Source organism: Bos taurus, chromosome 7, assembly GCF_002263795.3.
Source record: "Bos taurus isolate L1 Dominette 01449 registration number 42190680 breed Hereford chromosome 7, ARS-UCD2.0, whole genome shotgun sequence".
Lineage (NCBI taxonomy): Eukaryota > Metazoa > Chordata > Mammalia > Artiodactyla > Bovidae > Bos > Bos taurus.
The window spans coordinates 1,457,143-1,472,091 of record NC_037334.1 but is presented as its reverse complement, the minus strand read 5'-3'; the positions used below and the strand labels follow the sequence as shown (position 1 = coordinate 1,472,091).

The 14,949-nt window shown below is 42.9% G+C and overlaps 2 protein-coding genes across 2 annotated transcripts in view; one reads left to right on the top strand and one right to left on the bottom strand.

Annotated features, from left to right (window-relative positions):
* Window positions 1-14,949, top strand: part of SQSTM1 (sequestosome 1) — a 72,332-nt gene that overhangs the window by 35,709 nt on the left and 21,674 nt on the right. The gene's annotated exons all lie outside the window — the stretch shown is intronic.
* Window positions 1-14,949, bottom strand: part of LOC100295951 (small integral membrane protein 15) — a 28,803-nt gene extending 13,854 nt beyond the window's left edge. Inside the window, exon 1 of the mRNA XM_059888488.1 lies at window positions 1-14,949. This exon is cut by the window's left edge and continues 13,854 nt beyond it. The gene's annotated coding sequence lies outside the window, so the exon portion shown is untranslated.

Genomic DNA, 14,949 nt, shown 5'->3' with positions numbered 1-14,949 from the left:
CGCACAGCAATGAAGATCCAGCCAAAAGTTAAAAAAAAAAAAAAAGAGGCAGGATATCTGGTGCCTTTATATCTTGGAGGGTTCTTGAGACATGTGAAAGAAATGCCATTTGTGCAATTTTTGACATAGTGTGTCCATATGGGGGACTCGGGTTAAAGAACTGGAATAGCCTCCTGGAAGGTGCACATGTGCCCAGCAGAGGTTTGGGGTTGGTGGTAATTGTCCCTGGTTTAGATTGTTAATTACCATTGGAATTGGCAGTTTCAGGAGAATGCAAGAGGAGGCCCAGTGGCCAGCTGGGGGTGTTGATGGCACATCCAGCATCTTTTAAACGTTCTCCTTTGGATATGATTCTGGAAATGTTGATAAGTGAGTTTTCTTGCCATTGTCCTTTAGTTACAGGGACTGGTAAAGCAGACAGAGTCAGTAGGGGAAGCATTTCTGGGGTGGAGTGTTTCCCTTAAACCCAGCAGAGACAAAAGAGCCACTTCCTGGGCGGGGGTGGCTAAGCCAACTGGTAGAACGCAAACAAGAGTTACAACAGCAAGTAGGAGTCCAATTCACCACATCATTTTACTTATCTGTCAATGGTGCCTGTCTTCTGAATAGGTATCTCAGGTTTTCCACTGGCTCACAGGTGTATTGTTCTTCTGTTGTGACCTGTGAGATTTTTGGAGGTAAAAGCTTTAGTCTGGACAAATGTACCCAGTTAGATATCCCTTACAATTTGACAGCAGTGGGGGTGGGTAAAATTATGTTATAGGGGCCTTTCTACTTTGGTAATAATTGGTCTTCAGGGAACCCCTCTTTCCAGATTTTAAGAAGAACTTGGTCCCCAGGGTTTCCTTGTGAAGGACTACCCCTTCCACTGTATTTCTGGTGGAGGTGGCAGTGCCTTGTTGTCACAGTCCTGGATTGCCTTCTGAACTTGTCCTAGATTCATAATATTTCAGGGTCTGTTCACTTCTTCATCTAGCAGAATGTCAATAGTAAGAAAAGCCTTCCCATGGGTCATTTCAAATTACTCCTGAGGGTACATGAACCCTAAGGAGTGCAATGTGAGTCTCTTGGCAGTTTTTTTTTTCCTAAGGTTTTCTTTAAAGTATGGTTCATTTTCTCTACCTTCCCTGAAGATTGTTGTTCGGCTGCTCAGTCGTGCTTGACTCTTTGTGATCCCAAGGACTGCAGCACTCCAGGCTTTCCTGTCCTTCACCATCTCCCATAGCTTGGGGGTGCCAATAAGTGTAACTTGTAGTTTATCCCTAGGGCTGCTGTGAGCCCCTGTGTGATTTTGGGTATAAAAGAGGGATAACAATCACTCAGGGAGACTTTGGAAGTCCACACTGAGGAATTATGTCTTTTATTTTTGCCATGCCATACAACTTGAGGGATCTTAGTTCCCTGAACAGGGATTGAACCCAAGCCCCATGCAGTGGAAATAGAGAGTTCTAACCGCTGGACAACCAGGGAATTCCCAGGAATTATTTCTTTTAAAAGGGATTTACAGAGTTCAGTAGCCTTTTCAGACTGGGTAGGGGAAGCATCAACCCATACTGTGAAAGTATCAATGAACATAAGAAAATATTATATCCTGATCGTGGGGGCATTTGGGTGATACCTAACTGCCAGTCTTCCCCCAGGTAAGTTGACCTGGCCTGAATAATGAAGGGGGAATTGAATGGGCCTGCGGGTTAGGCCAATCATAGGCAAGGGTTACTTGTTTTACTGTGTTTTTTGAGTCCCTTCTCTGAAAAACTCTTTCAGTCAACTCCTGTAGTGCATCCCTCCCATAGTGGGTGGCATCATGTAAACTCTTAGTAAGTTTCTATTGTTGGGCTTCAGAGATTGGAACATTGTTCCCCTGTTTATGCTTGCTTTCTCACAGCTCCATTTCTCAGCTTTTCCTTGTTCCTGTGGAGAATACTAGGGACAGCTAGGGAGTGCGGGGGCACAGATGCCAGGGGCCTAACTTGCTCAGGCTCTTTAGTCGAGTTGCCCACTTTGCAGTTCTGCCCGCTTTGCTGTCCCCATGGCTCACAGAAGATCCATCCCTCTGATGGCTCCTACAGTAGATTATTGAAAGAGTCAGAACTAAGTCTTTATGTTTTATGAAAGAATCTCTAGCAGGTAACATTTCTCCAGCTCTCCTAAGTACTAGGGCCACTGTACAGTTAACACAGCAGCTCCCAGTTTTTGATAGAGCCTGGTCACAGGTCATGGGGTGCCGGGAGCCACCATGGGAGATCCCACCCATGACAAGGTCATGTGGAAGAGCCATGACAAGCAAGGCGGATCATGGCTCAAGGGACACCCTGAATCTGCTAGAGGATCTACCCCCAAACCAGAATCTGTTTTACTATTTTGTGCTTTTCACCAACTCTTCTGACATTAACAGGGGGCTATCCCCGACCACCTTTCTCTGGAAAAAGTCAACTTAGGGCTTTAGTTAATAAGTCTCCTGGGCATGAAAGGAATATTTCTATTTTAACCCCTCTGTTGGCATTCTAGCTTGCCTGACAGGTTTATCCATACTCTTGCAATTAACACACATGATTGTTCACAACTCCCCAACCTTGAAAGGCACGGGAAGCCAAAACATTCTAAAAGTCCTAATGAGCATAGAGCCCTTTGAGGGATGAAAAATTATTAGAATAGATAGTACTGGTAAAGGGCTTCATTATTGGGCCAATGCTTGCTGCCAAGTGCCCATATCTCTTATCCATTGTGCACCTGGGAGTGCATTGGTTAACATTGTTGGAATGTAAGAAAAACAAGTAGCAGCCTTGGAATTAACCACATCAGACCTTTGAGCTGATTGGTTCTTCCTTTGTTGTAACTCACTGCACCTTTGCTCTGTGAGAATGTAACTCTGTTTAGCACTTTCTGAGGCTGATATAGATTAGAAATATAAAGAAAAAACACTCCAAGGGAAAATAAGTTTTCTGGTTGAGCAGCCTTTATCAAAAAAGGGTCATAAAATGTCCACAGGCCACCAAAGCCAGAGGATAATGTACACAACATTGTTTATGGGAAAGATATGCAGAAAAAATCCTGGTTTTGATAAAGACAAAACAGGTGTAATGTTTGGGCTGACTCTGTATGACTTTGCATTTTTCATTTCCCTCTATGTACAAGTCAAGGTATAAAAGTTCCTTCTGAAAATAAAGTTATGGGCCTCGCTCACCAAAGCTTGGTCTCCCCGTGTCATTCTTTTTTTCCTTTTCTCTCCTTTTCTCTTTCTGTTCTTCTCTCAGGATGACTCCTTGGAACACAGGAGCTTTATTGGCTTTCTGTGTTAATCAAGGAAGATCAAGCCTCTCTCTTTGCTTTGCTATCCTTTCATCTAAGCCGTCATCCTGAGGGTATGAGGGTATGAGCCATGATCCGCCTTGCTTGTCATGGCTCTTCCACATGACCTTGTCGTGGGTGGGATCTCCCGTGGTGGCTCCCGGCAATGGGGCATTTGATTCTCACCTAAAGACAGATGACAGTGATAGGCTTCAGAAACGAGCTTAGAGTATTTTATTAATAACACAATTAAACTTTACAACAAAGAACTATCTGGGAAGTAGTCTTAGTAAGTACAGACCTCAAAACAGAATCAGAATTTGATGTACACTGAAACAATCTTTTTCTCTCTAAAATTACCCTTGTTTTTACTAAATATAGCCAAATTATAATTTATTTGATTGCAAACTAAGTCTGATTTCAAGAAATTGACCTGGTTACTTATGTACGGTTATATAGGTTATTTTATTGGGTTGGCCAAAAAGTTTGTTTGGTTTTTCTGTATCCTCTTATGGAAAGTGATGACAAGGGCTTATCACAGATTTTGCTGTACAGATTTGGGTGAATCCCTCCCTTTTTGAAGTCTCCTCAAAATACCTTGAGATTCTTAACCTGTTAGGAAGTGGCATTTCTTATTTACCTGATAAAGCTGCTGGGAACCTTAGTTTCCAGTTTCTGGAGGGATCAGGTAGAGGGAATGTTTCAGTTCTACTTAGGGGTGTAACTTACCAAATTGCTGTAAATTATAATTAGCTTGATGGGAAGAGTTTCCTTATATCTGGAAAACACTGAATAAAAGCCAGTAATGTCTCAGACAAAACTGAAATATTATAACCGTATCCTTCAGTTCACTTATTTAGCAGTTTTATAAGGTCATCAAGTTTACCAAATTTAGTGGTATGATATGAAAGTTATAAGAAACCTGTACTAGTCAAAATGCTGTTTCTGTGAATCTTCTTGAAGATGAAGCATTTTTACAAAGCATCACCTTAACTGTCTATGAATGACAAAACATTTAAAAAGCACAGTTGAACATCTAATAACAATGTAATTGACAAACAAACTTGGTTATAGTAACTAGAAATTGTGACTGATATTTTTATCAGGACATACCAGATTTTTAAGAATTTCATATAATTTCTAGAGTATCTATATCAATAACATTTATCCATATTATGCAACCTAAGAATGTTTATTACTCATTTGACAATGCTTCCCATGTAATTTAATATACCAAATAAACCCAGTTAGTTTAGGATCTCTCATTGGGATGCTTCAGCTGGAGGTCAAAATAACTTTAATTAGCATTTGATATTTGAAAGGTGTAAAAAAAATACTAAAAAGTTTTAACACACTTGGTCAAATAGGCTCACAGGTCCCTGTGAAACAATACTTATTCATTTAACCAAAGTGACAATAAAAGATTTCAAAGGGCAAATAAGTAACAGCTTAAAATTTAAAAGCAAAGAAGTCTGCACAATCTGTTAGTAAAAGTAGGATTCCAAGAAAACTTTGTTCTCTTAGAGAAAGAAACAAAATCCAGTCCTATGCCATCTACTCTTAATCCATTTACTTAGTTAAAATTAAATCCAATCTTAAGAAAATCCTGACCACGTGCAAAACTCTTTTCCCAATGTTCCTTTTCTAGAAACTTCTCCAACTTTCTGTATCCTATATTATTCTGTCCCTAATTTTCTTTTTCATTTAGAAACAACGAGCTCTAGGACAAAACCACTTCTTATCTTTTAATAAAATGCACTTCCATCCTTATACCTTCATTTACTAAAAACATGTTTCCTATTTTCCTTGCATACTGAAATGTTTTCCTCATAATTCTTAATCTTAGAGCATTAATCTCTAGCAAAAACTAAGAAGCAAGTAATTGTAAACTTTCATATCAGCATTTTCTGATCAGAATATCTCATAACCTCTAGAAACATGCATCTTCCCAAAGCATTATTTCTTTCCTCAACATGGTACAAGATATGTGTCTAATAAACACAACATCTGTACTTTCCCTCTTGTAAGAGAAAAATAGGTAAATTTAGACCTGTTTAGCAATTAATATTCCAATATTTTATCTTATTTGAAATGCCCTGAATATTCAATGAGTTCCTATCATTTAACTTATTTCAGTGTCAAGTTACCAAGATTTAGAGAAACTATTTTAGATGGACATTTTCAAAACTTATTATTCCTACGTGTGTGTTTGTGCTCAGTTGTGTCTGACTCTCTGTGACCCCATGGACTGTAGCCCGCCGGGCTCCTCTGTCCATTCTCCAGGCAAGAATACTGGAGTGGGTTGCCATTTCCTTCTCCAGGGGATCTTCCTGACCCTTGGATCGAACTTGTGTCTCTTGCGTCTCCTGCATTGGCAGGTGGGTTCTTTACCATTAGCACCACCTGGGAAGCCCCAGTTATTCCTATAGAGTTTACCAAAAAGCTGTTATCGCTGTTACATTTACTTAAAAGTTTAATTATATCAGGTTATTTTCCTCATTGACAGCTTTTATAACAGAAACAATGTGCACTTACTTTTAGTAACTCTAGGAACAATAAAAGTATTTTACTTAATGTTGATGACTCGAAAGACAGGTCTGTATTAATTAAACCTACAAGCTTAAGCTAACTTTATTCTAGATATTTACTCAATATTGACTGTTTCCCAGGTCACATGATTTCTGGTGAATTTCTTTTGTATTGCTTAGAATCTATATAAATGCTTAATTTACTTTAAGCTAATTAAATACTCATTTACATGTTAATTTTCTAACATGTTAAATAAATATAAATTAATTTTTTACAGGTTAACTTGTAAAAAGTTAACTTGTAAAAGTTACAAGTTAATTTCTAACTTAAAAATTTACAAGTCAGTGTTTACGTTTACAAGCTAATTTTTACATAATGAGACACAGCACTGAAGACCATATAGTTTTCTGGCTTGAGTTTTAAAAGGCTTCTTTCTTTTCCTCCTCAGTCTGGGGGCTACAGATTTTGGATCAGATAGTTCCTGAAAGCCCAGGCAGAACAGTTACATTTTAAAGACTGGAGAGAGAGATGCAAGCTCCTTCCGCCTGCTCCCTGTTCTTTAAAGTCCAAGTGAAAGTGGAGAGTGAAAAAGTTGGCTTAAGGCTCAACATTCAGAAAACGAAGATCATGGCATCTGGTCCCATCACTTCATGGGAAATAGATGGGGAAACAGTGGAAACAGTGTCAGACTTTATCTTTTGGGGCTCCAAAATCACTGCAGATGGTGACTGCAGCCATGAAATTAAAAGACGCTTACTCCTTGGAAGGAAAGTTATGACCAACCTAGATAGCATATTGAAAAGCAGAGACATTACTTTGCCAACAAAGGTCCGTCTAGTCAAGGCTATGGTTTTTCCAGTAGTCATGTATGGATGTGAGAGTTGGAACTTGAAGAAAGCTGAATGCCGAAGAATTGATGCTTTTGAACTGTGGTGTTGGAGAAGACTCTTGAGAGTCCCTTGGACTGCAAGGAGATCCAACCAGTCCATTCTGAAGGAGATCAGCCCTGGGATTTCTTTGGAAGGAATGATGCTAAAGCTGAAACTCCAGTACTTTGGCCACCTCATGCGAAGAGTTGACTCATTGGAAAAGACTCTGATGCTGGGAGGGATTGGGGGCAGGAGGAGAAGGGGACAACAGAGGATGAGATGGCTGGATGGCATCACTGACTCGATGGACGTGAGTCTGAGTGAACTCTGGGAGTTGGTGATGGACAGGGAGGCCTGGCGTGCTGTGATTCATGGGATCGCAGAGAGTTGGACACAACTGAGCGACTGAACTGAACTGAACTGAAGTAACCTAAGGCTGGAGTCTCAGGCAATATGGGCTGTGTTTGTATTTTAAGGCTTAAAGTGCTCAACCCATACACACAATGAGGTGGAGACTTGCAGGAGTGATGGGACAGACAAAAGCACATAAAACAAAGATCCTGATACATTCACTGACTGAGAGTCAACATGTATCAATGACAGAAACTTAAAGGCACAAACAAGAAACAAAGACATGGTATTATTGCAAGGTGGCCTCTGGAGGACTTTGTCCAGTCCAGCTCCTTTCTCAACTAGCCCTTCTGCCAGCTGGAACACAAAACAGAAAAGTATGGGTGCCGGGAGCCACCTCGGGAGATCCCACCCATGACAAAGGTCATGCGGAGAGGACCTGACAGGCAAAGGCGGAACAGGACTCGAGGGATTCCCTGGACCTGCTCGAGCATCTACCCCGAAACTAAAATCTGTCTGTCTACTGTTTATTATATTATGCCTTTCACCAACTCTTCTGACATTTACAGGGGGCTATCCCCGACCACCTTTCTCTGAAGAAAATCGACTTAGGGCTCTAGTTAATAAGTTTCTTGGGCTTGAAAGGAGCATTTTTACTTTAACCCCTCTGTTACTATTTTAGCTTGCTTGGCAGGTTTATCCACACTCTTGCAACTAATGCACTTGATTGTTCACAACATCCCAAACATAACCTTCGAGCGATAAAAAAAGCTTTATTAGAATAATACTGCATTGTTGAGCCAATGTTTGCTACCGAGTTTCCTTGTCCTTTACCCAATGTGCGCCTGGGAGTGCATTAGCAAGTATAGTTGGTATGCAAGAAAAACAAGCAGTAGCCTTGGCATTAGCAACATAAAACCCTTGAGTCAGTAAGTTCTTTCTTTGTTATAACTCACTGCACCTTTGCTCCATAAGAATATAGCTCTGTTTCCTGAGGGGGACTGCAGACTGGAAAGATAAAGGGAAAGCAGGTTTTGTGCGTGACCAACCTTTATCAAGAAAGAGCTACAAAATGTTAACAGGCCACAGGGTCAGAAGATGATGTACACAACATAAGACCCTTGTTTATGAAAAGCTATGCAGAAAATGTCCTGGTTTTGATAAAGGTGAAACTGATGTAATGTTGAGCTGACTCTGCATGACTCTGTATCTTTCACTTCTGGAAATGTGTAACTCAGAGTATAAAAGCTCCTTTTGAAAATAAAGCTACAGACCCGGCTTTATCAGAGGTTGGTCTCCCCGTGTCATTCTTTTTTTTCCTTTTCTCTCCTTTTATCTGTCTGTTCTTCTTTCAGGATGACTACTTGAAGCACAAAGGCTCTCTGTTCACTTTTTTGCCTGGGCTTCTAAGACCCGATCGGGAAGGCGCCCTGTGTCTTCACCAGGGAGAGGGTGTCCTGCGTCCTCACCCAACCGAGAGGGCACCTGCGGCCTCCGTGAACAGAGCAAGTTCTGTGTCAGGAACTTTATTGGCTTTCTGTGTAAACCAAGGAAGATCAAGCCTCTTTCTCTCCCCTTGTACTTTCCTTATCGCCAATGCCATCATCCTGAGGGAATCCCTGGATCCAACCAGGGCTGGACCCCGGTATATGGGGGCTCATGAAAAAGGTGAGCCAACAAGGAGTCTCCAAGATGAAAACGATGGGAGTGTAGGTAAGAGAACCAAGGGAAAGGTAAAGGGAGGCGGGGCTGAAAAGACTGAAAAAGAGAAAGAGATTGCTGTTCTAACCCACCTCCTGCGGATGTCTATTCAGGCACCAGACTTGGTGCTTCCAGAATGGGCCAGTGAAGGAGCTAACAGCCTGTCCACTGCCCACCAGGGTCATCAGGCCTGAAACCAGCCAATTGTAAGTCATCTGTGGGACTCCAACACCCAGATGGGACCTTCACCTGCACATATATCAGTATATAGAGATAAAATCCCTTATGATTATACACTGGAAGTGACAAATAGATTCAAGGAATTAGATCTGATAAACAGTGCCTGAAGAACTATGGACGGAGGTTCGTGACACTGTATAGGAGGCAGAGATCAAGACCATCCCCAAGAAAAAGAAATGCAAAAATGCTGTCCAATGAGGCCTTACAAAAAGCCGAGAAAAGAAAAGATGTGAAATGCAAATGAGAAAAGGAAGGATATACCCATTTGAATGCAGAGTTCCAAAGAATAGCAGAGATAAGAAAGCCTTCCTCAGTGATCAATGCAAAAAAATAGAGGAAAACAACAGAATGGGAAAGACTAGATATCTCTTCAAGAACATTAGAGATACCAAGGGAATATTTCATGCAAAGATGAGCTCAATAAAGGACAGAAATGGTATGGACCTAACAGAAGCAGAAGATATTAAGAAGAGGTGGCAAGAATACACAGAACTGTACAAAAAAGATCTTCATGACCCAGATAATCATGATGGTGTGGTCACTCACCTAGAGCCAGACATCCTGGAATGTGAAGTAAAGCAGGCCTTAGGAAGCATCACTACAAACAAAGCTAGTGAAGGGGATGGAATTCCAGTTGAGCTATTTCAAATCCTAAAAGATGATGCTGTGAAAGTGCTGCACTCAATATGCCAGCAAATTTGGAAAACTCAGCAGTGGCCATGAGACTGAAAAGGTCAGTTTTCATTCCAATCCCAAAGAAAGGCAATGCCAAAGAATGCTCAAACTACCACACAATTGCACACATCTCACACGCTAGTGAAGTAATGCTCAAAATTCTCCAAGCCAGGCTTCAGCAATATGTGAACGGTGAACTTCAGATGTTCAAGCTGGTTTTAGAAAAGGCAGAGGAACCAGAGATCAAATTGCCAATATCCGCTGGATCATCGAAAAAGCAAGAGAGTTTCAGAAAAACATCTATTTCTGCTTTATTGACTATGTCAAAGCCTTTGACTGTGTGGATCACAATAAACTGTGGAAAATTCTGAAAGAGATGGGAATATCAGGCCACCTGGCCTGCCTCTTGAGAAATCTGTTTGCAGGTCAGGAAGCAACAGTTAGAACTGGACATGGAACACACACTGGTTCCAAATAGGAAAAGGAGTATGTCAAGGCTGTATATTGTCACCCTGCTTATTTAACTTATATGCAGAGTACATCATGAGATGGAGCACAAGTTGGAATCAAGATTGCCAGGAGAAATATCAATAACCTCAGATATGCAGATACCACCCTTATGGCAGAAAATGAAGAAGAACTAAAGAGCCTCTTGATGGAAGTGAAAGAGGAGAGTGAAAAAGTTGGCTTAATGTTCAACATTCAGAAAACTAAGATCATGGCATCATTCCCATCACTTCATGGCAAATAGATGGGGAAACACTGAAAACAGTGGCTGACTTTATTTTTGAGGGCTCCAAAATTACTGCAGATGGTGACTGCAGCCATGAAATTAAAAGACACTTACTCCTTGGAAGGAAAGTTATGAACAACCTAGACAGCATATTAAAAAGCAGAGAAATTACTTTGCCAACAAAGGTCCATCTAGTCAAGGCTATTGTTTTTCCAGTAGTCATGTATGGATGTGAGTGTTGGACTGTAAAGAAAGCTGAGCACTGAAGGATTGATGCTTTTGAATTGTGGTGTTGGAGAAGACTCTTGAGAGTCTCTTGGATTGCAAGGAGATCCAACCAGTCCATCCTAAAGGAGATCAGCCCTGGGTGTTCATTGGCAGGACTGATGTTGAAGCTGAAACTCCAATACTTTGGCCACCTGATGTGAAGAGCTGACTCATTTGAAAAGACCCTGATGCTGGGAGGGATTGAGGGCAGGAGGAGAAGGGAACGACATAGGATGAGATGATTGGATGGCTTCACCAACTCAATGGACATGAGTTTGGGTAAACTCCAGGAGTTGGTGATGGACGGGGAGGCCTGGCGTTCTGCGGTTCATGGGGTTGCAAACAGTCGGACATGATTGAGCAACTGAACTGAACTGAACTGGCATTTGGTCCCATCACTTCATGGCAAATAGATGGTGAAACAATGGAAACAGTGACAGACTTTATTTTTGGGCTCCAGAATCACTGCAGATGGTGACTGAAGCCATGAAATTAAAGACACTTGCTCCTTGGAAGGAAAGTTATGACCAACCTAGATAGCATATTAAAAAACAGAGACATTACTTTACCAACAAAGGTCTGTCTAGTCAAAGCTATGCTTTTTCTAGTAGGCATGTATGGATGTGAGAGTTGGACTTATAGAGAAAGCTGAGTGTGGAAGAACTTATGCTTTTGTGAATGCTTTTGAACTTAATTGGAGAAGACTCTTGAGAGTCCCTTGGACGCAAGGAGATCCAGTCAGTCAATCCTAAAGGAAATCAGTCCTGAATATTTACTGGAAGGACTGATGCTGAAAGTGAAACTCCAATACTTTAGCCACCTAATGTGAAGAACTGACTCATTGGAAAAGACCCTGATGCTGGGAAAGATTGAAGGCAGGAGGAGAAGGGGACGACAGAGGATGAAATAGTTGGATGATATCACCAACTCGATGGACATGAGTTTGAGTAAGCTCCAGGAGTTGGTGATGGACAGGGAAGCCTGGCGTGCTGCAGCCCATGGGGTCACAAAGGAGAAATCTGCTGATTTAGCCTGTTCCATCCCAACCAGACTTCTTGGCATCAGGAAAATAAAGGTGAGACTATTAGGATGATCAGACTTCTGGCCACTACAGGATATGAGGTTTGAACCTCTGTTGCTCTCATAAATCTCCGGTCAACGACAGCCTGCTAGACCAAGATCTGCAAGGTGTGAGGCAAGCCTCTCCCGTCTCAGTCTTCCATCAAGGTGAGCCATTGCTGGCCAGAGGGAGCAGGTCTTACAAACCGAGAGGAGCGACACTGTGGCTGTGTGATGCCCACTCCCTCAGAAGGGTAGGGCAGAAGCAGGAGAAGACAGAGAGGATGGAGAGAGGAGTAGATGTCAGGGGAGAAAAGGGGCAAAGGGGAGGGGAAAGCAGTGAGAGTAAAGGGATAAAGGGCAGAAGAAAGGTTTGCTTGAATGAGGGTACTGAGGCCCTCAGGGGCTGGGAAGGCAGACTTACCAAGTGTGGTGATGCTGAAACTAGAGGTTCAGGAGGCTGCTTGTCACACAAAAGGATGCTGCATTCGGTGGTCCTGGAGGGGCCCAGATCCTCTCCCAGGAAGGGGACTGTGTCTCTTTGCAGAGTATGTTACTGATAAAGGTTCTTGGGCTCCTTAATTAATAGAAATTGGTAAGAGGCCAGACAAGAAAGGTTGGCGAGGCTGGGACTCCTGTTGCAGCAGGAGGGTGAAAACACAAGGAAGAGGTTCCCCTGCTGGGTCCCTGATAGAGAGGGATAAGCGGGATCCTTCTATGGGGTGGGGGTAGGGCGGGTGAGGGCTCAGGCCTGAAGGGCGGCTCAGGTGGTCTGCCCAGCGTCCTGATGGTGCCATGTGCAGGGTGCATGCACAGTGCCCTGCTTTTGCTCCTGCCTCCTCAGAAGAGGCAGTTGGGTTTTTGGTCTTTTTATATCTTGTTCATGATTTGCCCAATTATCCATGCATGCTGGGTTGCTTTTAGTCTCTTATAGTTTCCTTTGTATTTTGTTGCTCTGTCCAGGGGCAAGCACTGAAGCAAAGGGTCCCTGGTTTCAGGTCCCAGCCTGTCTCAACCTCGTTTCCTTATTCATTCATAGCAAATGTTCTAAGCGTCCACCCCGTGCCAGATCTTGCTCGAGTTTCTGGCGACACAGACGCGCTGTGCACTGGCTTCAACCTAGTCCTGCCCAGCCACAGTGCTGGGAGGGGAAGGCCTGTGGGGCTCAGAGAGCTGATCATGTGGGGAATGATCACAGAAGGATAGAGCGCCTCACTGGGAAAGTGAGATTAACCGTATGACCCAGGGGAGAGGAGGAGTTCTTGGGAAAGGATTGATCAGTGTAAGCAATCAATGCCAGTCTGGTGGAGCTCAGTGAGAGAGGTCTGGTGCCGGGAGCCGGTGAGGCATTCCACTCGTGACAAAGGTCATGAGGAAGGAGGCTCGGCATACGCAAAGGCGGGATCGAGCCTCAGGAGTCCGCCTGGATATTCTCAAGCATTTTCCCCCAAAAAACCAGAGTCTGCCTACTTTATTGCTTTGTGCTCTCACCTCTGATTTTACTGGGGGCTGTCCCCCACCACCATCTCGCTCTCTCTGTCAAAGAGTTAACTTACAGCTCCAATTCGTAAAGTTCCTGGGCAATTAGGAGTGTTTAAATCCAAACCCCTCAGATGGCTCTCTAACTTGCCTGACAAGTTTACCCGGACTCCTACAGCTATGCATACGATTGTTTACAGTCTCCCAGCCTCGAGAGGCACGGGAAGCTTAAGATATTCAAATAGCTTAGAGCCTCTCAGAGAGTTAAAAACTGTCAGAATAAACTAGTAAAGGATTTCATTGATGAGTCAATGCTTGTTGCCAAGTTTTCACATCCCCTGAATTGTATCCTTGAATGTGTATTAATTAATAGTTGGTATATAGAAAAAAATAAGTAGTGGCCTTGGTGTTAGTAACTTTAGACCCTTAAGGTAATAAATTATTTCCTTTGTTGTAAACCCATTACACATCCACCCTATAGGAATGCAATTTTATCTTTGGAAGATGGTGCCAAACCTTAAAATAATTACTCTTAGAGAAAATAAGTCTTTGTTGATAAGTCCTTGTCAAGAGTCATAAAATGTTAGTAGGCCTTCTGGCCAGAAGATGATGTAAATCACCTAAACCATTTGTATACGATAAATTTGCAGGAAAGAAACCCTGGTTTTTGATAAGGATCAAAAACTGCTGACTTTGCATCCCCTATTATCCTCTATGTGTAACTTAGGGTATAAAAGCCCCTGTTGAAAATAAAGCTACGGGCCTTGCTCACCAGCGCTTGGTTTCCCCATGTCATTCTTCCCTTTAACTTCCAGCTGAGTCTCCATCTGGAGCGCGGAACCCACCACGCTTACTAATTATGCCTGGGCTGCTAAGACCCACTCGAGAAGGTGTCTAGGGTGAGGCACCTTCCGCTATTCGAGAGGGCGCCTGCGGCCTACGTAAGTGGTGCAAACTTCTTGTCCTGAAGTTTTATTGGTCTCCCGCGTAAACCAAGCTACTCAGCTTCTTTTCTCCACTGAATTTTCCTACTGAGCTATCCTCATTCTATTATTCTTTATATCTCTAATTAGCATATAAATAGTCGCCTAGGCCGTCTCTCCTTCGAATACCCTGGATCAGCTGGGGCTGGTCCCCAGCAGTCTGGAACGGATGGGGGCAGGGCACAACACTGGGATATAGCACAGTTTGTCAGGGATTTGTGTTTGTACCCTTGAAACTGTGGGATCTGTCCAAAGCGGGAAACGGAATGGGGCCTGTGGTGGGAGTGACAGTCTTATTTGCATTCTGAAATGACCACTTTGGTGCACATGGAGAAGGGACTGAAGAGACTAAGAGACGAAGTGGGAAGGCCAGCCAGGCGCTGGTACAGGGAGACACTGCGACACACAAGAATTCTGAACTGAAGACATTGGAGAATAAGCTTCCCCCCGGCCCCTGCCCTGGAATTCCCTCACCTGTCTAAAAGCTGCTGCTGCTAAGTCGCTTCAGTCATGTCCGACTCTGTGCGACCCCATGGACTGCAGCCTACCAGGCTCCTCCATCCATGGGATTTTCCAGGCAAGAGTACTGGAGTGGGTTGCCACTGCCTTCTCCTTGTCTAAAAGCAGAGCCTCCCAAAAGAATTCCAGTGTCCTAAATCCCCTCCCTAGGATCAATGAGAGAAAGATTTGTAATAGGGAAGAACATATCTGACTTCATATTAGATCTGTTTCTTTTACCTTTAGAATATTTTTAGAATATCTTTTTATTAATAAC